The 25,270-nt window shown below is 48.1% G+C and overlaps 1 long non-coding RNA gene and 1 pseudogene across 2 annotated transcripts; both read left to right on the top strand.

Moving 5' to 3' along the window:
• LOC141025977 (uncharacterized) overlaps positions 1-25,270 on the top strand; it is a 384,888-nt pseudogene that overhangs the window by 284,925 nt on the left and 74,693 nt on the right.
• Positions 4,462-7,931, top strand: LOC109757667 (uncharacterized). Of its 2 annotated transcripts, XR_012187622.1 has the most exons (3): positions 4,462-4,761; positions 4,866-6,442; positions 7,679-7,931. It is a non-coding gene; the product is annotated as an uncharacterized lncRNA (long non-coding RNA). The 2 variants fall into 2 exon arrangements; XR_012187621.1 differs by having other exon boundaries at positions 4,462-6,442.

Genomic DNA, 25,270 nt, shown 5'->3' with positions numbered 1-25,270 from the left:
GTGGGAGATATAGCCGCATCGTGGGTGTTACAAGTTGGTAATCAGAGCCATCCCCGACTTAGGAGCCCCCTACTTGATCGAATCGTTGACGTTGTTGAGTCTAGAACAAAAATGTTTTGAGTCTTAGGATTATATATATCGGAGAGTAGGATTCTTTTTACTCCTCAGTCCCTTCATCGCTCTGGTGAGGTCTCCTGACGTAGAAGTTTTGACTATTCTCTCCTCAAATTTCACTAAATTTTTTTTAGGATCACGCGGGTATCTTGGAATCGTTCCGATGGTTTTGTGACGAGAACATTGTTCTTGGTGCCTCCTGACATTTAGGGGTTGTGGCAGTGTCCCGGGGAGTTGAGCTCCGAGGTGTTGTCGTCACAATTTTATCGTTGCAGTTCTGGAATACCTGAGTTTCGCCGACATCGAAATCTCTTTTATGCAGTTGTTGGTGAGATCACCTCGACGCCACCCAGTACTGGGGCGGGAGTTCGGGAGTATTGCCATAACTTGTATAACGGATGCTTTTCGAAGGTTGAGGTAAACGATTTCCGATGATTTCTTGGTTATGTGTTGACGGATGGATACAGCTGGATCTAGGTATTGTTAGTTTGGGTGATATATTTTGTGTCCCCTGTATCCCCAACACCTGATTGCATAACCAGAAAGTTTCGGGAGTTTATAAGTGGGAATTCAAGTAGCTCTTAGGATATCTTTCCGACAGACGCATGATATGAGATTGGGGTTCGACGTCTAGTGGTCAGCCTTTCCACGGTTGGTTTTACAGTGGTCTCGTAGTGTCTTAAAGAGTCCTTGGCCATTCCGACTCGGGGACGCTTCGTATGTCATGTGCACTGCCTTGTACATGATGGTGTTGTACGATCGAGCCCGTGTGGGCCCCACCACGAAAACTTCGGACGAAATCTCTATCATATGTTTGTTCCGGCTTATTCTGCGAGCCAATCCTTTGTTTTGTTTTTATTTGTGGTATTCAAGTTGCTTCGAAGTCAAATGTTGAATCCATACCTTTCCTAAACGGTGTTCTCATATTTCTATGTGGATGATAATCATTCTTGATCATCGAGGTCGTCATGTTAATTCTTTTAAACCGGTGTGCTTCTCTTCAAGTGGATCCCATCATTCACCCCATTCGGAAGATCAATAATAAGTTTTCTCAACGTTGTTTGTTTCATCTGTCTCAAATTGCCTTTGTTTTTCCCGCCCTCCCACCCTTTTTCTTCAAGGATTCAGATTTCTTAACCAAGTATCTATTTTATTCATGTGAAGTCCCTTCATTCTTTCAATCAATGTTCTTACCCGGTGGTTCTCATAAAGATGTTCTTCAAATTTATCATTCTTCATTCTTTTTCTTCTCCGGTGGATTCAATTCAAGCTTTCAGTGTTGATCGTATTCTTTTCATCGTTTCAAATGTTTTTCTCATGCCGGTGCACCTCTTAATCATCCACCTCTTGCTATTCATGTTTATCTGGAGTGCTGAATGTATTCCAGAGGATTCATGTTTCTATTCTTAATCCTTTCTAGCTATTTTGAGGTCTTACCTTATTTCAAGCCATTTAATTCAACCGGCGCGATCTTTCTTTTAATCATTCAACGGTGTATCTTTTGAGTGGGCCCTAACCCACAGGTCTTTTCCCAGGATCTTACCTGACTCTTCTAATTTTCCCGGAGCTATTTCCAAATTCTTTTCGAAGTTTGACGTAAGAATGATTTATCATCAGTCAAATGTCTTTCTCCAAGATCTTTCAAATTCTTTTCATCGTTGGTTCAACCTTTCTAATTTTCATCCCGGAGTATCTCAACAATTTATGGTGGTGTTTCTTGTCATCATTCTCAACATTTGAAGACCGAAGAAGAATTTCTCCTAAATCTTGGTCCGTTCTCTTGAAGATTCATAGTTCTAGCTTATGCCATCCTCTCATAATTGTTTCCAATCACGCATTTCTTTTCTTACCCATCCGGAGCTTTTCAGAGTTGTTTTGATTTCTTGATCATCCAAAGGCCATCATTTCAGAAGATTTCTTCGTTCTAAGTTTTCAGCTTCGTTCTCCAATTATTCTAAAGTGATGTCTCTTCGCTCATCCCCATATTATTCCGGTGCAAGTATTCTCTTGTCAGTTCGTGATCTCTTCGTTCTCATATATTTATATTCCGTCAACTATCTTTATTCATTTTTTTTCTAATTCTTCCCGGTGAATTGTGCTTTTGCTACTTTCATTTTCAATTCTCGCGGTGGTTCGTTCAGGATTTCTCTTCCTTCGTTATCATATCAATTTATTCGTTGTTTCAATCCTACCGGTGGTTCGATGAAGGCCTTCCCAAGTTTGCGCAATATCTATGTTAATCCTTTCTACGAGAATAAGTAGTATGCAAAAATCCGTTGCTTGTCATCAATTTATATTGGTGAAGGATAAGCATAACATAATTCTTATCCTTGTTTCCTCCAAGTGATTTATTCCTTTCTTTCGGAGTTCGTTCATGATATCAAATTCTCGGTTCCAAGTTGTTCATCTTTTCTTTCCGGAGCTCCAAGTTATTTCAATTATATCATTTCAAAGCTTCATCTAATCATTGCAAGGCTTCTCCCGGAGTTCTTTTCAAGTTTCCATTTTGTTTGATCATTCTTTTATTACCGGAGTTCTTCATGGAGGCTCTACATGGTGGCTCATCAAGGATTCATTTCATTCTTCAATTGTTCTTCAAGATTTCTCTCGGAGTTAAGATCCGCCAAGCTATACTTTAATATAAACATGGTGTTCAACACATGTTTTGTTTTGAGGAGTTCAAGGATTCTTCATCTTGCATTCTAAAGTGCAATTCGTTATACCTTATCATTTGAGGCGGTGTTATGTCATTCTTGACAGTTTGAGTTCGCGTTTCATGATTCACATGTTGTCAAGAATGAGATATTTTAAATCCACCAATCTCTTCGTTGGATTTATCTTGTGTCATGTTTCACCTGAAGCTTTCCGTAAGGATTTTTGCTATTTATGGTGCTCATAAATGACCCAAGTTCTTCATTTATCCTCCCAGCGAAATAAGTTTCTCGTCTCCTTGTTCATATCAATCCAATCTATTGTTTTCCGTTAGTGGCAGAATTTCACCTCAAGTTTTTGAGATGTTTTCCTTAAGCCCACAACAAGCTTGTTCTTTCGTTGTTGATTTTTCCAACAACTCCGTTCAATCCTACTTCGTAAGGATGCTCTTAAAAATTCATTTATGGTAGGAGATGTTGGGTTCACTCTTCGTTCTATTCACTCCAACTATCTAACTATCATGCATTGTTCCCGGAGGCTTTGTGATGTTGCTCTCTTCGACCAATCATCTTGTTTTTCTCAAGATCATGTAATTTTTCCTTTCTTATCCATTGAGCCGGAGTGTCGTGTTTTCACTCGAGTTCTCTCATCTTATCAAGTTTCGTCTCCTTCCTCAACAGGAGTGCTGTCTGAAATCTTTCTTACCCCTTGTGCCATTCTTTCATTAGTACCGGAGGCAATGTGTTGTTAATTTCATCGAGTATCCTCTCATCTTGTCAAGATCATGTTCAATTCCTTCCATTTACAGGCGGAGTGCTGCCCAAATTATATCATTCTTATTCCTTCCCTATCTTGTTTTAACCGGAGTGGTTTAAATATCTATCGTGTCAATTAACCTCAAGGTTCACATGGTGTTCCTTGTCTCTCTTTTCTACCGGTGTGCTTTCATATTCCTTTTGATCCGTTAAGCTCTCGTTTCTTATTCTTCAACCTACAAAGGTTCTCGCAATGTTCATTGTTCCTCTTGCTGAACGGAGTGTTTTAAATTTTGTTCATCTCCGTTGTGTCATTTCCTAAAGCTTTGCGACCTCTCAAGGTTCTTTGGTTTCACTCGTTTGTCAAAGAAGCAATTTTGTTTTACCTCTTTCCCTTTTGTTTCTCTCCGGTGCCATCCTAGATCTCGGGACGAGATCCTCTTGTAGTGGTGGAGTGTTGTAACGCCCCGAGACCGACGCTCTAGACGCCTTCCATGTTTTCGTGTGCGCCGTGTGTTTCGTTGGTTTGTTGCATTCAGTATCGCATCATTCGCATTGCTTCGGCACTCGTTGCCGTCTTTGTTTTTAAAAACATGCATCCGATCATAGTTGCCGCGTACCCCCTTGCTTTCGTTGACCGTTCCGAGACCAACCGTGTTTTCGGTTCCCTCTTCTATACCAACTAACCTCTCTCGTCAGCCCGCGATCCCCTCCCGCGCGTCCGAAAGTTGTCCCGTACCCGACCCGGTTTGTTGTGACCGTTGGGTCCGGATCATCCCCTAACATCTACAAAATATCTCCATTTTCTTATTTGGACTCCCTACCTATTATTTTCTCGATCGCCCGATTTTAATCGGAGGGTCCGATTCCCCCTAACCAAAACCCTCTTGCTATTTAAACTGTCCAAACCTAGACCTAGCCTGTCCAATCTCCACCAAATCCCCACGCCGCCGCCACTCTCTCCCTTGGTTTCAGCGCCGAGCCAACCACCATCCATCTCCGACCTCCTCCCGTGTTTTCCGGCCACGAGCAGGAGCCCCTGCCTCGCACCTCCTGCGGGCCTCCTCACCTGCAAGCAGCAGCAGTGCCCGAGCGCTCCTCTCCCTCGCCCCGCTCGTCTCCGGCACCAGCGCCGTCCGCCCCGGCAACCTCGACGTCGAGCTCCAGTAGGAACTGCTTCGCAAGCCCCTGTACCCGCGAGCGTCTGAGGCTGCGCCGCTCCACCTCGTCTCCAACTCCGGTCACGGCTCCTCCCCGCTCGCTGCTTCTCCTTCGCTTCCTCTGCTCCCTTTCCCTCTGGTTCCCTCTCTGACCTGCTCTCTGCCTTCTCCAAAAAACCTGCAGGAGCATCCATGGTTGTCCCCCGTCGTCGCTGCCTTCCCCTCGTCTCCCCGTGAAGACCACCCAAGGCCGCCCCATGGAGCTCGTCTCCACCAACAGCAGAAACTCCCGAGCTTCCTCTCATGGACCCAGCCCTGAGATCCTCCTGTGCCTGCACCTGCAGAGCCGCTGGACCAGCAGGACCACGCCGTCGCCTTGGCCTTCATCGCCGCGACGCCCAGCTCGCCTCCGCCTGTTCCTGGACGGACCCGCCCTACGGCCTCGCCTTCTGCCGCTGAAGACCCGCGCTGGGGTCTGCTTCGCTGCGCCGCCCTGCAGGCCCTCTGCTCTCCTGCGCCTCGTCCCCGACGCCGGCAGAGAGCCAGCGCCAAGCCCCTGCCTCCTTGTCTGCCGCGTCCAAGCTCCTCCGTTCGCGCTGCCGTTCGCTCCAGATTCGGCCCCTCCGTCAGATTCCGTCGCCCCAGTCCCGTTCCGGCCGGTCCCCGCCGAGGCCGCCTCGCCGGAGCCCCTGCATCGCGTTGCCGCTCCCCTGCTTTACCTGCTGCTGCTGCCTCTATTCTTCAGTAACGAGCAGCAGCTCGCTCGCCTCGTCTCGCCTTTGACCACGCCTGGGCAGCGCGCCTCCAGATCATGCCCAGGCCCAGCTCCAGCGCCAAGGCCCAGCGCCCCTTCCAGCCTCCCTCTCCACCGACTGGGCCTCAGCCCATGGTGAGCCATGGCTGCGCCACTTCCACTGTTGGCCCAAGTGCAGTTTCGGCCCGTGTAGTTTTTTTCCCAGTTCTGCGATTTTATGCATTATCCCAGGATTTACAGATTTACAAGAAAAACCCTTGATGTTCATGCATTAATAATTAATTAACCGTGCATCTTTTGTAAATAATTTATATATGAAAAATGCTTAGATTTTCATCTAGTTTCATAATATGCTGCTCTCATCCATGTTTAAAATGTTGTTTGATTAAATTTGCTCGAATAACATGTTAAAATGATTTATTTCATAACTAAATAACCGTAGCTCGGATTATAATAAACTTTATATGTAAATGGGGTAGAAAAATGCCTAGTTTAACTTGGTGCACTTCTTTTTGCTGTTTAACAACATTAAAATATGGTTTTTGGCAGAACAGTACCAAATCTAAATTATGGACATGAGAATTTTCCGGAAATTGTTGTTTGTTGTTCCGGCCTCATTTAAATTGCCTAAAATGGGTAGTTTCCATATGCTTCACCTCTTGCCATGGTTAATAACATTTAATATTGTTGTTTACTTAAACAAGAGCGAACTAAATAACTCGAATGTGGTGTTTCGTCAATATGCAACTCGTTGCATATTGAGCTCCACTTAATTTGTAGTGTTGTTTGTTGCACTTTGCCATGCCATGCCTCATTAAACCATACATGCATCATACTTGTTTGTGCATCATGCCATGTTTCTGTGGTGGTTGGTTACTATGGTGTTTGTTTCTTTCCGGTTTGCTTCTCCCGTTAGCTTCGGTTTCGTTCCGGAGTTGTGAGGATTCGTTCGTCTACGTCCGCTTGTCTTCTTCATGGACTCGTTCTTCTTCCTTGCGGGATCTCAGGCAAGACGACCATACCCTCGACATCACTTCTATCTTTGCATGCTAGTTGTTCGCTCTATTGCTATGCCGCGTTACCTACCACTTGCTTTTCAAGCCTCCCAAATTGCCATGAACCTCTAACCTTTGTCACCCTTCCTAGCAAACCATTGTTTGGCTATGTTACCGCTTTGCTCAGCCCCTTCTTATAGCGTTGCTAGTTGCAGGTGAAGATGAAGATTGCTCCATGTTGGATTATGTTTATGTTGGGATATCACAATATCTCTTATATTATTAATGCATCTATATACTTGGTAAGGGTGGAAGGCTCGGCCTTATGCCTGGTGTTTTTGTTCCACTCTTGCCGCCCCTAGTTTCCGTCATACCGGTGTTATGTTCCTTGATTTTGCGTTCCTTACGCGGTTGGGTGATTTATGGGACCCCCTTGACAGTTCGCTTTGAATAAAACTCCTCCAGCAAGGCCCAACCTTGGTTTTACCATTTGCCTACCTAAGCCTTTTTCCCTTGGGTTCTGCAGACTCAAGGGTCATCTTTATTTTAAACCCCGGGCCAGTGCTCCTCTGAGTGTTGGTCCAATCTGTCAGTCGCCGGTGGCCACCAGGGGCAACTCTGGGCTGGCCTACCGGAAGCTTGGACAATCCGGTGTGCCCTGAGAACGAGATATGTGCAGCTCCTATCGGGATTTGTCGGCACATTCGGGTGGCTTTGCTGGTCTTGTTTTACCATTGTCGAAATGTCTTGTAAACCGGGATTCCGAGACTGATCGGGTCTTCCCGGGAGAAGGTTTATCCTTCGTTGACCGTGAGAGCTTATATTGGGCTAAGTTGGGACACCCCTGCAGGGTATTATCTTTCGAAAGCCGTGCCCGCGGTTATGTGGCAGATGGGAATTTGTTAATATCCGGTTGTAGAGAACTTGACACTTGACCCTAATTAAAACGCATCAACCGTGTGTGTAGCCGTGATGGTCTCTTCTCAGCGGAGTCCGGGAAGTGAACACGGTTTCTGGGTTATGTTTGACGTAAGTAGGAGTTCAGGATCACTTCTTGATCATTGCTAGCTTCACGACCGTTCCGTTGCTTCTCTTCTCGCTATTATTTGCGTATGTTAGCCACCATATATGCTAGTGCTTCCTGCAGCTCCACCTCATTACACCATCCTTTCCTTAAGCTTAAATAGTCTTGATCTCGCGGGTGTGAGATTGCTGAGTCCTCGTGACTCACAGATACTTCCAAAACAGTTGCAGGTGCCGATGATACCAGTGCAGGTGACGCAACCGAGCTCAAGTGGGAGCTCGATGAAGATCTTGTTCGTTGTGGTGTTTATTTTCATGTTGATCAGTAGTGGTGCCCAGTTGGGACGATCGGGGATCTAGCAGTTGGGTTGTCTTCTTTTATTTTGGTTCCGTAGTCGGACCTATGTGTGTACTCTGATCGATGTATGATTCATTTATGTATTGTGTGAAGTGGCGATTGTAAGCCAACTCTTTATCCCATTCTTGTTCATTACATGGGATTGTGTGAATATGACCCTTCTTGCGACAAAACCACAATGCGGTTATGCCTCTAAGTCGTGCCTCGACACGTGGGAGATATAGCCGCATCGTGGGTGTTACAAGAGATGAGAATGAAATTCAAACACCAGGGCACTGTTGATTGCCGGCAAAACATTAAGATGCCTGGTTTTTAAATTCTAGTAAATCCATAACTCGTCTGAAATTCATGAATCTTGGCATGCTATCATGGAGCGGCATCAACATGCCGTGGTAAATTTTTTGTCCCATTCAGGGCAGGTTCGGGTATACGCTTCTCACAAACCAGAGCTTCTCACAACTGGCATGATGGTTTCAGTAGGGAACATCCCACCTTTGGGTGCGATATGATATCCATTGCCTCTTATTGTTTCATAAATTTTCTAGTGTCAAGGTAGAACAACAGGAGTGTTGTGTTAATTTTCGGGATTTTTCGCAGTTCGTTTGGATGTTTTTATGCATTAACTGAGCTTTCAATGCATTTATGTGCATAATTCAAATTTGAACTACATGCACATGCTCTAGTGCATATAAATTGGTTGAAAAATCAAATCTGTGTCCTTGGGTGCATGCTTAGGTCCCATGCAAGAAATGTGAATGAATTTTGAACACCGGGGCACCGTTGATTGCCGGCAAAACATTGAGATGCCTGGTTTTTAAATTCTAGTAAATCCAAAACTCGTCTAAAATTCATGAAACTTGGCATCCTATCATGGAGTGGCATAAACATGCCGTGGTAAAAAAATTGTCCCATTTGGGGCAGGTTTGGGTATATGCTTCTCACAAACCAGAGCTTCTCACAACAAGCCTGATGGTTTCGGTAGGGAACGTACGTCCCACCTTTGGGGACGAAACGATATCCATTTCCTCTTATTGCTTTCAAAAAATTTCTCGTGTCAACATAGAACAACAGGAGTGTTGTGTCAATTTTTGAGATTTTTGGGGGTTCGTTTGGACATTTTTATGCATTAATTGAGTTTTCCAGGCATTTTATGTGCATAATTCAAAATTGAACTACATGCACATGCTCCAGTGCATATAAATTGGTTGAAAAATCATATGTGTGTCCTTGGGTGCATGCTTAGGTCCCATGCAAGAGATGGGAATGCATTTCAAACACCAGGGCACAGTCGATTGCTGGCAAAACGTTGAGATACCTGGTTTTTAAATTCTGGTAAATCCAAAACTCGTCTGAAATTCATGAAACTTGGCATGCTATCACGGAGCGGCATCAACATGCCGTGGTGAAAATTTTGTCCCATTTGGGACAGGTTTGGGTACATGCTTCTCACAAACCAGAGCTTCTCACAACTAGCATGATGGTTTCGATAGGGAACGTACCACCTTTGGGACGGGACGATATCCGTTGCCTGTTATTGCTTTCAAAAAATTTCTAGTGTCAACATAGAACAACATGAGTGTTGTGTTTAATCTTGGAATTTTTGGGGTCCGTTTGGCCTTTTTTATACATTAACTAGGTTTTGTAGGCATTTCATGTGCATATTTCAAATTTGAACTACAAGCACATGCTCCAATGCACCAAAGTTGGTTGAAAAATCACATGTGTGTCCTAGGGTGAATTTTTAGGTCCCATGCAAGAGATTGGAATGAAAATCAAACACCAGGGCACTGTTTATTGCCGGCAAAACGTTGAGATGCCTGGTTTTTAAATTCTAGTAAATCCATAACTCGTCTGAAATTCATGAAACTTGGCATGCTATCATGGAGCGGCATCAACATGCCGTGGCAATTTTTTTGTCCCATTTGGGGCAGGTTCAGGTGTAAGCTTCTCACAAACCAGAGCTTCTCACAACAAGCATGATGGTTTCGATAGGGAACGTCCCACCTTTGGGGATGAAATGATATCCATTGCCTCTTATTGCTTTCAAAATTTTTCTAGTGTCAACATAGAACAACAGGAGTGTTGTGTCAATTTTTGTGATTTTTTGGCGTTCGTTTGGACATTTTTATGCATTAACTTGATTTTCTAGGCATTTTATGTGCATAATTCAAATTTGAACTACAAGCACATGCTCCAATGCACTAAAGTTGGTTGAAAAATCGAATCGGTGTCCTTGGGTGAATTTCTAGGTCCCATGCAAGAGATGAGAATGAAATTCAAACACCAGGGCACTGTTGATTGCCGGCAAAACATTGAGATGCCTGGTTTTTAAATTCTAGTAAATCCATAACTCGTCTGAAATTCATGAAACTTGGCATGCTATCATGGAGCGGCATCAACATGCCGTGGTAAAAAAATAGTCCCATTCGGGGCAGGTTCGGGTATACGCTTCTCTCAAACCAGAGCTTCTCACAACTAGGATGATGGTTTCAGTAGGGAACGTCCCACCTTTGGGTACGAAAGGATATCCATTGCTTCTTATTGCTAATTTTCTCGTGTCAAGATAGAACAACAGGAGTGTTGTGTCAATTTTTGGGATTTTTCGCGGTTCGTTTGGATAGTTTTATGCATTAACTGAGTTTTCAATGCATTTATGTGCATAATTCAAATTTGAACTACATGCACATGCTCCAGTGCATATAAATTGGTTGAAAAATCAAATCTTTGTCCTTGGATGCATGCTTAGGTCCCATGCAAGAAATGGGAATGAATTTCAAACACCAGGGCACCGTTGATTGCCGGCAAAACATTGAGATGCATGGTTTTTAAATTCTAGTAAATCGAAAACTCATCTGAAATTCATGAAACTTGGCATGCTATCATGGAATGGCACCCGACATGCCGTGGCATTTTTGTGTCTAGATTGAGAGAAGGCGCACTGGAATATGACAGCCAACAAAGGCATTTTGAAAAAATACCTGCCACTTTAATATCTCAAACATTTGTAGAATTCAAACCGTGTGCGTTCTTTTAACCATTCACGTGACACCATGTGTCTTGGTTTTAATGGCTGTAGGAGGTGCCGTGCGGACAGCTGCTTGACCTTGACTGAACGGGAGGCATGCGAGCGCAGTCTGGTGTGCAGCCTGACCGAGAGGCGTGCAAGCTGTCCTCCGATGTGCAGGCTCACCGGGAAGTGTGCAAGCTGTACGCTGCGCAGGCTCATTGGGAAGCGAGCCCTTTGACTTCCATGGCCGCCCGCCTTCCTCTCCATTAATGGCGCCCGAGCCGCTGTTTAATACGGGCGGTCTTACTGTTCGCCTCCCATTCCCCTCCCTCCAGCAGCCGCAAACCTCCACCAACGTCATGCCGCAGAACGATCATCTGCCACTAGTTTTCAAGTTTGGTGAAGTCGACTCCGAGCCGGAGGATATAGAAAATAAGGAGGAATGGGGCCTCATGGACATGGCCCAGAACGAGCTGGCCGTGGCGGTTGCTGCCCCCGCTCCCGTCCCAGCTCCCATCCCCGTAGCATTCACGGGCTGGTCGCCGAGCACTATCGCCGAGCTGGAAGCCGCAGGCATCAGCGAGGTCTCCGAGGACCCGCACGAGGTCGTGTACATGCTAGCGCCAGCGCCCGTGCCCGTGCCCGTGCATGCCCCTCCACCCACCGTGGCACCGGCCCCCGTGCGTTTGGCTGCACCCGCCGCGCCTGTGCCCGTGCCCGTGCGCGCGCCCCCTCAGCCGCATGGGACGCTGCCATCGACCGCTACCTCTCAGCAGCGCCAGTTGCCGTCCTCCCGCGCCCCGCCCATCGATCACGCGATGACATGATGTTCGATTTACAAGTGAATAACATTTTATGCTGCCTTGAAGACTTCAACAACGGCGTCCCGGAGGATGACAACGACAACAACGGCGCGGCACGCCACCCCCTTCGCCACCGGAAATAGTTTTTTTGGGGTTTAATACTGTATCTCGAATTTTTTATCATATGAATATAAATTCGCAGTGTGACTGAATGAAAGATATGGTTTGAACGAACTTGCGTTTTTCTCTCTTAATGTACAGACTTATCAAACGATTTTCTTTTGAAAAAAACATCAATGGTTTTTAAATATAAAACACTCATCGCAAACATTTTAGTTAGAACACCCGGATGCAAACCGACAGCTTCCCCAGGAAGCCAAGGGAAAATGTGCCGAGCAGGATTTCTACATCCCTTCAACGCAAACGGTTGTTTTGCATGACCTGTGTGCAACCACGTACAAACAATTGGGTAAGATTTGCATATCTGTCATTTTGGGTATCTTGCCATTTGTCAAACTGGAAAGATAGACATTTGTTTATCTAGTAACATTGCCATTTGTCAACCTTGTAACACTGCGATTTGTCAAAATATGCAGCTAAAAATCACTAGCACTATCTAATTTTTGCAACTAAAATCACTAGCACTGTTCATATGGACACCACTAGTAGGCGTGAGTTGATGGACACATATGCAAATGTACCATTGATTACATACAACAAGTTATCAGCCCACAACGACAACGAGGATACACGTTGGATTATAGATCAGTTCCAACAAAACATTCTAGTAATGTTTTTCTCACACAACAAATAACAAAGCGACGAAATGAACTTCAGCTCAACCACTCATCGACGTTGGAAACGCTTGCTTTGAACCAGAAGTGATTCTCTAGGAAGGGCCAGCTACTGTCAATATCGAGACCAATGCATGACTGATCATCCAGGCTGAAGCGGCCTATGTCAGGACCCATATTGGGACGGTAGGGAAGCATAGCAATGTCCGAGGTATAGATACAGTTGCTTCTCATAATGGGTAGTAACGTTGTGTGAACAATAGCCGGATCGCCTTCCACCATCATTGGATAGTTTTGTCCAAGGAAGAGCGAGTTTCCTCCAAGACTTTCAATACTGAACCAGGGAGAAGGTGTTGGCGCTAGTACACTAGTATCCATCCTGAATACCCTGCAACAGATGTTGGAATAGGTCCGGAGAGTGCGACCATGCGAGATAACACCTGCTTCCTTAGTAACGTCAGCAGTGCCCTGTATACAGACAAGAAGAAGAGGTGATCCATCGGAATAAGTTGCCAGGCGCCACTGAGTATATGGGTCCAGCTCGTCCTCATGCTCGTGATCATCAGCATCGTCATCTCCCCCTTGGTTGTAAAAAATTAAAAGTATAGGTGGTGGAATGTTCACAGGACCTTGGAAACACAAAAAGGTAAATTAATTAGTAAAGGGAAACTAGATAACCCGCATGCATGTGGATGAAACAATTATAATTACGGTGGAAGACAAACATACCGAAAGCATGATGATTCCATGCAAAAACAGTGCCACAAGTGGTGGCAGCAAACACAAGACCCTCGTATTGAATTGCATCACAGTACTCATCCATGTACATAAATTAATTTTTGAGCAATATCCATCGAGGCGTGGAAGTAAGGAAGGCAACAAGCTTGTTGAAGATAGCAATAACTTCATAGTTCGAGTAATCCCAATAGCGGTTGGGAACTCGACAAATGGCTATCTTCCGTAGACGACAGTCACCATGATCGTATTTGAACTCACGTAGAATACCGGTGTACTCAACCTCTGGGCAGTCGTATTTTTGGAAGTGGAACCCGGTGACGAGTGTACACATTCACAAGTTCCCACTCGTAGTTGTACCCAATGTAAACAACCCAATCTCCATTTGCGCCTGCCCAAGCCTTGCCCTCAAGCAATGGCATCTTAACATCATACGTATCATTATCAAGCGGCATCAACTTGCACAAGGCGAGGCTTCCCTCGTCCCCGCGCCTGTCAGCAGGGTCACGGCGAAGAAGATAGGGGAGATCAAACCGCTCCTGGACCCTTGGGTTCCTTGTAATGATTTTATTAGTTGAGTCGAGAATGGTCTTGAACGAACCTGCCATGCTAGCCAAGGTGATGACGTCGCACCGATCAATGAGTTCCTCCACCGCGTCATCATTCAGACCGGGGCAAGAATAACGGGGTCGTTTCCGGCCGGTTCCCTCCATGGAGAAGATGATCGAACAATGGCCGAAGGAAGGGTGAAGGCGAATGTAGGAGGGAGGAAGAGCGTGCGACAGCAGTTCCAAATCGAGAGGGAAAGGCGAAGAGGCGGTGGACGGTTGCCACGGTACACGAAGAGGCGCCTGGGGAGCGAACGGTTACCACAGAGATCACACACTGACGACAAGGGCTGAGTGAACCGCATGCATATATCGCACACACCTTGATCTGGTTGACCGTTTCTTTTGTGTTGCCTAATCACAAACAGTTCATCCGAGTGAACCGTATGCTGTATATCGCACACACCTTCATCTGGCTGACCGTTTCTTTTGTGTTGCCTAATCACAAACAGTTCATCCGAGTGAACCGTATGCTGTGTATCGCACACGCCTTCATCTGGCTGCCCGTTTCTTTTGTTCCTCCTCATCGCAAACAATTAATTGAAGTAAACCGTATGCCCTTCATCGCACACGCAACTAAAATCTGAACCGTGTTTGATGCATCCATCATCGCAAACGTTTTATACATTTCTGATGGTTTTCATATAGCACCGTTTGCGATTGTTGCATCGCACATAGTTTCTCGAAGGGTCTCTGATCGTAGTGTCGTGTTAGCAGCACCTGCAGTAGTGCTTGTATGTAGACTAAAAAGGACCGGAGGGAGTACATGTGAAACTGCTGCAAATGAGGTGATCACCCTGGGAATAATGCTAGTACGTTTTGTTTTGCATGTTCATCCTATGCCAGTGATACAAGAATTTGAACTAATCGAACTAAATTCATTCATGCACGGTAAAATTTCATATAAACATGCCGAATTTCATTACATTTCATTCATTCTTCAACTAAAAAGGGGTGCGCTGGAGGTATAATTAATTAATCGAAGCTACCCACCTGTGTCCGGCTGAGCCGAACAAGAGCTTCTTCTCCAGCGGGCTGAGCTTCAGTGACTTAACTGCAGGTGCAGTTGCATAACTGACATGTGGCCCAGATGCTTGTTGGCCCCACGTGCGAGTGAGCCAACTGCACCAGCAGTTAAGTAGAAGCAGAGTTCTTCTCCAACATAGCTCTCCGACTCCACGTCGCCGCCAAGAAGCTAATCGGCCATCAATGGTCAACCCGCTTAGCTTGGCTTCAACCGGAGGGTAGCAGCGGGGCCTTACTTGGACCCGAGCGTTGGCGACCTACCGTGTTCTACTCTTCCTCATTTTCTGTGTGGCGCAGCCTCGTTGGTAGCGGGCCGGGGCCTCGATGGAGCCGGCGATGTCCTCTTTCTTGTTGCCTGTGGGGCGGGGCCTCGGCGGAGCGGGGGAAATCCTCCCCCTCATTGCCGGCAGGGTGGGGCCTCGGCTGAGCCGGTGATGTCCTCTGCCTCGTTGTTGGCAGGGCGGGGTCTCGGCAGAGTAGGGCCTCCGCCTCGATGCCGGCAGGGCGGGGCCTCGGCAGAGCCGGCGGAGCCGGCGGTGTCCTCTGCCTCGTTGTTGGCGCCACGAGCCTCGGCGGAGCAGGGCCTCGTCGACGCCAGTGGACCGGGGACTCGTCGGAGCCGGCATTGTCTTCTGCCTCGTCCTCGGTCTCGCCAAACAGCGCCTCGCCCGCTTTATCGCCCTCTTTGTAGGCGGCCGCAGCCTCCGCCACCCGGATGCGGTACCGCCAGCCCTCGAGGCGGCCCTCATGGTCGGAGCAGTACGAGTCGAGCAGCGCCTCCTGCTCCGCCCGCTCCGCGGCGATCCGCTCCTCCGCCTGCAGGTGCTCCTAGAGGAGATGGTGGTTGTAGGCGGCGTTGGCCTGCTCCTCCCAGAACTGCTCCTCACGCTTCTGCCTCACCGTGTCCATGTATTGGGCACGGGACTTGCCGATGGTCATCGTGCAATGCACCGGCGAGGATGGCACGGAGGAGGGGGTTGGCGCCGGATCGTCGACTACCATGTTCTCCATTGGGACGTCATCGTCCTCCAGCTGCCTGCCGACCAGGCAGTCGGCAACAATGGCTGCCATCTCCTTGTGGTCCGTCGTCCGCACGTCCCAAAGAACGCTGGAGTGCGAGGAAGCCATGGTGGGCAGTAGTGGTGTGGACCGGAGAAAGGTTACGGAGGCGGATGACTGCGGCTATGGCCGGCGCAACAGTTTATATAGCAATGGTGGGTGGCGGAGGGATGGACGTGTGGGGCCGGAGTAGCTGCCTCGGCAACCGCGTATCATTAATGTGGGCGGCAGACGGACGGACGGACGACACTTGTGTCGTTTGAAGGCGGATCAGTTGCCTGCATCGGGAAGCGGGGCGGGCGGCACTGACCGTTTCAGGCGGAAAGTGTGCGCGGGCGAGGTGGGCGGTCTGGGTGGGCCAGGGCAGTCAGACTCGTGCTTGGTAGCAGGTCGGTCCAGTAGCCGGACATGCTGGCTTGCCAGCGAGCTTGCCGAGCTAAGGGACGACAATCAGACGATGAACGTAGCTTCCGACCAGGAGCCAGCGCCACTATCCGAGCCGGTTGATGCCGTGTTCACCATAGAGCAGGTGCGGCCGCACTTCGACGCCATAATGGCGGAAGAGCTACCAGCGCAGGAGGACCTATGCTGCAACCTTCGTCTCGTCAACGAGCACCGTTGAACAAGCGAACGACAATGCCGTCGTGGACATGTAGCCCTATGATTCTGGCTTCCCGAATGAGCAGCGGGCGCTGTATCAGACCATCCGTAGGGCCCGCGACGCCCTCTTCGTCGTCCTTTGAGTTGTTGCGCTCGCCGTGGTGCCGCCGTCTCGCATTGTCAACATGGTCAACATACATGAGGAATGAGGAGATGACTTTACTTGGAGAGGATGACAGTGGGGACCCACCAGGGCCATAGCCGCACGTCCGCAAGTGCATCCTTATTATATACTACAACTGTGATTTTTTTTGCTTCCTCCCGGTTTCCTGACATCACGGTCCCACACCATTGTCAACCTATGTAGTCAATAAACGAGAGAATTGCGCAAGGAGTGCCCGACAGCTGGGACGAAGCAGCTCGAGCAATATTTGTGTTTTTGAGGTGTGAGCACTGTAGAGTTTTTCTTGAGCGATGTTTTCGTTTTTTTAGACAAGAGCGATGTTTTAGTTGTTGTTCAGAGGAGAGCAAGGTATTAACTAGGCGAGCTGTGGCCCGTCTAGCCCAGGCCAGAGATCCAACCAAGATATTAAGTTTTTTCAAGCTGAAAATGGCTAGCCTAGCTATACTTTTTTTGAGGAATACCCAGGCAAGGTCAAATTGTTATTCTCCGCCCCGCTGGGCTGCAAATCTTTCCTAGGAGGGATACAGTAGGCTTAACAAGAAAATGGGCTTTAAGAAATAATAAATGGGATGTAATTATAAAAACTGGGCTGTAATTATAAAAAATGCACCAAACATGTAATTAGTTTATAAAATATTATTTTTGGATTTTGAAAATTTTAATTTCATTAATTGTTGCGCGCGCAATGTTTCATTGGATTTTTACGTAAGACAAATTTATATTGAAATTGGTATTTAATCTAACTAGAAATTTAGGGATAAAAATATTTCGGATCCCATGAAAATGTGAGAAATTTTATTGAATTCTATTTTGAACGGTTGGTTGAAATTATTAATCGTTGTCCTAGATAGAAAATGGGCTGTACTTTTAACGAATTGTAAATGGGCTGTAGTAAATTCCATTAGAATTCAAAAAAGGGTTGTACTTTCTTACAAATCTGAAATGGTCTATAAGTTCTCCGCCACACACTTGTGGGCCTACAAAGTTGGCGCGTCCCCTCAAAAAAAAAGTTGACGCGTATGCAAGGCTTTATTAACTTATAGTCAACACACGGTTCTAGCAACAGTGGCCGTTGGATGTCCATCCAATGGATGTCATGCTTCTTCTTAAATATCAGATATTCTAGCTTCACCTGCCCAAAAAATAATTCCTCCCCCTGACATCTGGGGCGCACCGTTTCGGAGGCTGACCTGTGGGCCTACTAAGTTGACGCGTACCAAGGGCTTTGTCAACTTAGTCAATATAAACGATTCTAGCTGCAGTGACCGTACAATGTCCATCCAACGGCCGTCATGCTTCTTCAACCTCTGGTATTTTTGCTCCAGCCGCCCAAAGCAGCGCCGATCGTGCGGCCTGCTCCTGCCTCCCGTGGCCGGCTGTGCTGCGGCGGAGGCCTCACAACCCCCTACTACTCCCACCGCTGGACAGGCCCTGTAGTGATGGCAACCTCACACCGCAGCCGAACCAGTGAACCCTCATACTCCTCTCCGTGTGGGCATCCACTGCTGCGTCTTCCCCGGCTTCGCGTCGTTCCCTTCCTAGGCCTCGCCGTCGTCATTTGCCTTGGTGCTCTCGGTGTGGCGTGGTCAATGTGGTCAACGAACGACTTCCATTGGAAGAGTACTGTACATGGAGAGGCTGACAGCTGGGTCCACGGCCGCAGCAAGGAAGTGCCTCCTTATTACGCGCAAAATATTGATTCCTCCACCTGACAGCAGGGACCCACCGACGGGCCACCGTATTTTCTGAAAAAAAAAACATTTCCCCCTGACAGCTGGGACCCACCAGCTACATCTTCGCACACAAGGAAGTGCCTGACAGTCGGGACCCACCTGGTCGAAGCATACGTAGCATTGTCATTCTGGTCGCGAACGTGTACATACATACTGGTCGATGTAGAGGCGCGCACGTGTCGAAGTAGAGGCGCACACGGGTCGTAGTAGAGGCGCGCACGTAGCATGTACACGTACATACAACAACCAGGGTGCAAGAAAGTAAATACGGCCACGTACATACATACGAGCGGGGTCTCGAATGCCTACTCGCGCATACGTACGGCCAGGGCTCATGTACATGGCTGGGTCAGAACAGAGAAACTACGTCGTCGTCGTGTTCATGGGGAGGCAGCGGAACGCGTGCTGTTCATCGAGAGGCAACGGAACGCGTGCTGTTCATCGCGAGCCAACCGGCTTGGATGGAACTGCCGATGGAAACGAGGCCCGGCGTACCACAGAACGGAGGAAACGGCCTTGTGTTCGAGCGGCCACGGTCGAAATGGGATCCTGTTCATCGGGAGGGGTCTGGCGTACCACAAAATGGTCGAAACAGGGTCTTATTGATCGGGACGGGTGTGGCATACCGCAAAACAGAGGAAACGGACTTGTGTTGGAGCGCTACGGTCGAAATGGGGGTCCTGTTCATCGGGAGGGGTGTGGTGTACCGCAAAACGGGACTCCACGAGATACTGTTCATCTCCACCATCGACTGCCTCCACGGGCTACTGTTCATCCACCATCGACTGCCTCCACGGGCTCCTGTTCATCTACCGTCGACCTCCTCCAGCCTCCACCCGCGACTGTTCATCCATGGGCTCCTGTTCATCCAGCCTCCACCGCGCACTCCTCCACTGGCTACTGTTCAACCAGCCCTCTCCACGGTGTCCTGTTCAACCAACCCTCCACGGGCTATTGTTCATCCATCCCTCCACCGGCTACTGTCCAACCAGCCCTCCACCGGCTACTGTTCATCCAGCCCTCCACAGGGGCCTGTTTATCCACCAGATCGATCGATCGGGGTACTGTTCATCCAGCGGCAACGGCCTCTACTACCACGGGTTCCTGTTCATCCAACCCCCCACCGGGAACTGTTCATCCAAACCCCCCAACAACGCTCACTGTTCATCCAGAGGTAGCATCGATCGGCTTCAGTTAGCAGCAGTAGTGAAGGAATCACTCGGGTTCAGTTAACAGCAAGGGATCGATCGCTCAGGTTCAGTAACGTAGCTAGTGCAATTTCTCGGGTTTAGTTAGAGCCCAACGCCTTGCTCGGGTTCAGTTAGAGCCCAACGCCTCGCACACACGCGCGTATGTACGAGAGAAACGCGCATCGCTCAGCCCCCGACCACCCACCATAACCGGGAACTCCCCGATATTTTCCTCTCCCTCGCTTCTACTACTCGCGCAGCGCTGCCTGAAGACTGATCCGATGGGTTTCCTTCCGTCAATTGGAGAATCTTTTGATCCATAGGGACATGATCGCTTCATCACCAAAAGAAAATTGAGTATCGGGTATGCGCACTCCCCTTGGCTTCTGCCAAGCTTGGGGGAGGTGCCCCGGTATCATATCATCCCCACTATATTTTGCCTTTACTTATCTTAGTTCGATCCTTAGTAATCTTTTGCTTAGCTGAATAAAAGTTTAGTTCGATCCTTTCTTTTCGAGAGTTTGCTTAGTGATCTATCCTTGTAATCGTGTGCGAGATATATAATAAAGTTTAGTTTGAGTTTTTGCTTTCTTTACTTTCAAGTTGCAATAAAAAGAAAGGAAATAAATAAGAAGAAAGGAAAATAAATGAAAAAGATCATATGCTAATCTTATGGTAGGTGATGACACCACATAAGGAAAAGTATAAGTAGGGAATTTTATTAGAGATTCACAAGCATAGCATTGGTCAATGATGCAACTCATAAAAGAATTATTAAGGGAAGAGAAGATTCACATATAGATATACTTCCCTAGAAATCTTTTGTGATTGTGAGCCTCCATCAAAATATTATATGCCAAAATTGTTGACGTTGGACAAGGAAGACAACCTAATGATTTATGTTTGTTCATATTCACACATAAGTCATATTGTCATAGATCATTTAACATGTGGTGCTTGCTGTCGGTGTCAAAACCGGCGGATCTCGAGTAGGGGGTCCCGAACTGTGCGTCTAAGGTCGATGGTAACAGGAGACGGGGGACACGATGTTTACCCAGGTTCGGGCCCTCTCTATGGAGGTAATACCCTACTTCCTGCTTGATTGATCTTGATGAATATGAGTATTACAAGAGTTGATCTACCACGAGATCGAGATGGCTAAACCCTAAAAGCCTAGCCTGTATGACTATGGTAATGAGTATCCCCTTCCAGACTAAGTCCTCTGGTTTATATAGACATCGGGAGGATCTAGGGTTACACAAGGTCGGTTACAAAGAAAGGAATCTACATATTCGGTCGCCAAGCTTACCTTCCACGCCAAGGAGAGCCCCATCCGGACACGGGTGCAGTCTTCGGTCTTCGTATCTTCACAACTCATCTATCCGGCCCATGGCTAATAGGTCGGACGCCCGAGGACCCCTTAGTCCAGGACTCCCTCAGTAGCCCCCGAACCAGGCTTCAATGACGAGGTGTTCGGTGCGCAGATTGTCTTCGGCATTGCAAGGCGGGTGCCTCCTCCGACGGCTTCCAAGTAATGTATTCGGCTTTTAATTCAATGCCGCACCCCTCAGCTTCTGTGCATCGATGACTTCAGCTTCCACGTGTCGGGCGAATGCGGACGGTCAGGGTATTTTTTTGCAAATAATACCCTGGCCACGCAAGAAAGAGCATCTATTTTAAGAGATTGGGTCTCAGATCCATTCGGCACCACGCGGAGAAAATCCTCAGATATTTCCATGAAATACCATTCCAAAATGGCTAGCATTCCCAGCTCCTCCTCCCGTTCCGACCCAGAGAAAGGCGAGTGGGAGAGGTGCTCTGTGTCCCACAGTCAATTGGCGAAGTTGCAAACGCAGGGATTTCTCCCCCCCGCGGATCTGGGTTGGCTTCATTCAACGGCAAAACCCAGGCGGAGGATTTCCCCAATCCATCCGCGGGGGAACGAGTGTGATTCGTTCCCTATCTGCTGAGGGGCGTGGGATTTCCAATTCACCCATTCCTCCAAGGGCTTCTGGAGTATTATGGCCTCCAGCTGCACAATTTTACCCCAGCCTCCATCCTGCACATTGCGGGTTATGTCGCTTTATGCGAACTATTCCTGGGTTGTGAGGCCCATTTTGATTTGTGGAGAAGGTTGTTTTGTCTTGTCCCGCGCAACCACGAGGGATCGATATTTGAAGTGGGCGAGGCCGAAATATGGCGCATTGCAGAGACCAGATACCTATCCGGCACACCAAAGAAAGCTTCCGAAGAGTGGACCTCTGAATGGTTTTACATTGATGACGTTGTACTTCCAGATCCAGTCCGGAGGGGTCTCCCCGAGTTTACAAGTGTTCCTTTGAAGAAACGCCACAGCTGGCGCCCTCGGAGCCTCGAGGAGGAAGATAGTGCGGAAGTTCGCCAACTCCTGAGCAAGATCAGGATGCTTGCCCAGTCCGAATGTACGATAGTCGAAGTGATGGCGACCTCCATAGTACGGGGAGTCCAGCCACTCCAATACAGAGGATTTCCCATGTGGAACTACAATGGGGAAGATGACGCCTCCCGCTGCGGCAGGAAAGGTCCGGACACCCCTGCCGCCCTAGCCAAAATATTGGCCGAATTGTTCAAGGGTGAGGAAGAGGAGTTCCTGCGCATCACGCACAGAGAAGGATATTCCATGTACAGTCCTCCTAGCTGGGTAAGCCCCCAACACTTCTTCTCTACTCATTCCACTCCCTGAGCTTCGTTCAATGAATATTAACCCGTCCATTTATAACAGCACTGGCAAAAGATTTCCGAGGGGCTTTACAGCCCCGCCCCGCAGCCCAAGGGCCACAATGGGGACCTTGACCCCGGATTCGAAGAAGATCCGGATATATTTGTGGTGCTTGAGAATGGGACATTTTACGAAACGAGCTATGATGACACAGAGGTGGCCATCATCGCCGACTATCCCGGTCTTCTCCCTGCTTCTCAGGTAAGTAATCAGGAGACACTTTGTCCGAGAGGGTTTTTCTCATTCTTCCTCACCCACCGCACCATCCTGTGCTCAGAAGGGGAGGCGTTCGGTGCATCGTGCTGCCCCAGGAGCATCTCCAAAGAGAGCGGCTCCCGCGCCGGGCAGGCCTTCGAAGAGGAAGGCAAAGAGAGATACGGTCGGGCCTTCCTTGAAGAGGTATGGGTTCGCAACTATGCTCTTTTTAGCAGTCGCGTCCAACTGTGACTCATATGTTCATTTTGTATCAGGAAAAAGGTTCGACGGACTGTGTCCGGGGACCCGACCAATCGTACTCCTAATAAACAAGATTCGGTCCCAGCCGAAGAGACGGGGCCCGATATGGGAGTGGCGCCGGACTGTCCTTCTGCCGAGGGTTCGGAAAATATCCGTGACCAATTCCGAAGTGGAGAGTGCCATGAATCACCGGCGCCGGAGGGCCATTTTATGAAATCCCTGCTTCTCAAAAGAGGCGTTCGGTGCCTTCAGCTCGGCTGATGCATACATCCGAGCTGCTTGAGATGGGCTTAACAGAGCCACCGAGCAACATTTGAAAGATGTGCAGGTGAGTTTACCTTGTCCGAATTTGATAACCATGTGCCAGTAGCCCTCGAGACTTGAAGCAGTTGGGACAAATGTTTTAAAGATCATTGTACAACCAGGTTCTTATGGAGAAGAACGACCTGCTAGCCCAAGAGCTGGAGCAGTGCCGGACACAGCTAACTGCTGCTACCACCGAACTGGAAAAGTTCAAGAAGGCGTCCTCTGGTAATATTTTCCTCCATCGAGAAACGAAAAATGATACGCCAGCTGTGTTGAAACTGCTGCTTGTCTCATAATAGGATCATCGGACCAACTGGAAGAGGAACTGAAGGCCGCTCAAACGAGCGAAAAAGAGGCGAAGAGACAACATGCCGCAGGTGAGCGCGTTCTGACCCGAGTCAGAGAGGAGAAAAACAAACTCCAGGATTCCAACACCAAACTGGGCGAAGAACTGAAAGATGTGCGAGCCCAGCTAGCCGACTCCGTGAAGGAGAACAAAAAGCTGCGAGGCGGCATATTCAGTATGTGGCCGAATTTATCTTATAACAGTTTGGAGGTAAAATTAGCTGATATAGCTATGATTGCAGGTATGTTGACGGGCTATCCCGAAGAGGAGGTGTCCGTATCATGAAGTGATCTTCTGCAAGGGCTGTTGCAGTTGCACGAGCAAGCTTGGCAGGCAATGCGGAGTGTAGCCAAGGCATTATGGCCATCCGCCTCCCCTCCAGGGAGTATGGAGAAGCTTGTAGAGCTGTTCAAGGGAGCGCGGCGGTGTATCCGACTATGGAAGATATCGGCCTGCCCAGAGGGTGCGTGAGAGGCCTGGGCCATGGTGAAAACGCGGTATACCAAGCTGGATCCGAATCACATGGCCCGGGTCGGACCGCTAGGGTCAATTGGGGAAGAAATTCCCGTTAGTTTAGTATATGACCAAGTAGAGGTGGCCGCTAGATATTCCCAACAGGATTGTAAGTTAGACCGCCTGTTGGACAGTATAGAGGAGGAAGTTTTTAAGTCCTAAGTGACTATGTACTTTCCTTCTAGCTGGATTGTAAAATGATTGTCATGGCTGACCTTTTTGCTTCAACCTCTCGACCCGAAGGTGCGGAGTGTTTTTCGAATACCTGAGCGGCAAAATAAACCAGGGTATGCGTGAAAACCAGGCGTAGGGGTCATAGTTGCTTGAACAGACAAGTTGTATCCAGCTAGTTATGTTATATTACATTAAAATTGTAAGAAACATCTTCCAGGGAGAATAGTTCCGTTAAGGGTTCCTTTCCCTGGGTGTGCATGCATCGATGTGCATGTCCGGACTGTGATGAAGAAGTCACAATGTATAGCTTCTGGGGGTTCACGATGGAACGAATTCGAAAACACCTTTAGTTCACCGACCGAATATTCCCTTAAGAACGCTAGCTTTCGCTTCACCCAGTCTGAGGTACACATCTGGATGACCCGGCAGTAACAATCGCAGAGGTGCTCCCTTTATGCCCTAGCCGAACTAACGGGAACGTAGGGAATAAGCACAGGAGCCAGGCAACCCATCTTGGCCAAAACTTAAGTCATATCGATGCATATAATGGCGAAGAAAAGGTACATATGGGAGAAAACGCATATGTGATGAGCTTGATGCTCAGAAAATAATAATAGCAAGCTTCTGTCCAAGAAGCCCCCAGGTATAGTAGACGTACATACTTGAAGATGTATGTGTCGGGGGTGTACGGTCTAACCGCATGAAAGCTTTTAAGGCTAAAGAGAAAAAACGAAAAGAGAGAATAAAATGATGGAAACAATAGGGGGGAGGAAACCAACAAAGGGTTCGGCGTTAGGCATAGAATCTTTGGAGTCTGGCCGCGTTCCAGGGGTTCGGCTCTAGTCGGTTGTCTGACGCATCGCACAAATGGTACGCCCCTCCGATGAGAACTTCGTCGAAGATGAAGGGACCCTTCCACTTGGGCTTGAGTTTGTCCTTTTTCTTCTCTGGCAGACGTAGAACAAGTACACCGACGTTATAAGTTTTGGCCCGCACTTCTCTGCGTTGATACCTTTGAGCCCGCTGTTGATAAAATGCAGAACGGGCTTTTGCGACGTCACGCTCCTCCTCCAGGGCATCTAGGCTCTCCTGCCGATCAAGCTCGGCCTCTCTCTCTTCGTACATGCGCACTCGAGGTGAGTCATGAATAATGTCACAGGGTAGCAC

This window comes from Aegilops tauschii, chromosome 6 (genome assembly GCF_002575655.3).
Source record: "Aegilops tauschii subsp. strangulata cultivar AL8/78 chromosome 6, Aet v6.0, whole genome shotgun sequence".
Classification (NCBI taxonomy): domain Eukaryota; kingdom Viridiplantae; phylum Streptophyta; class Magnoliopsida; order Poales; family Poaceae; genus Aegilops; species Aegilops tauschii.
This window is presented reverse-complemented; position numbering and strand designations above follow the sequence as displayed.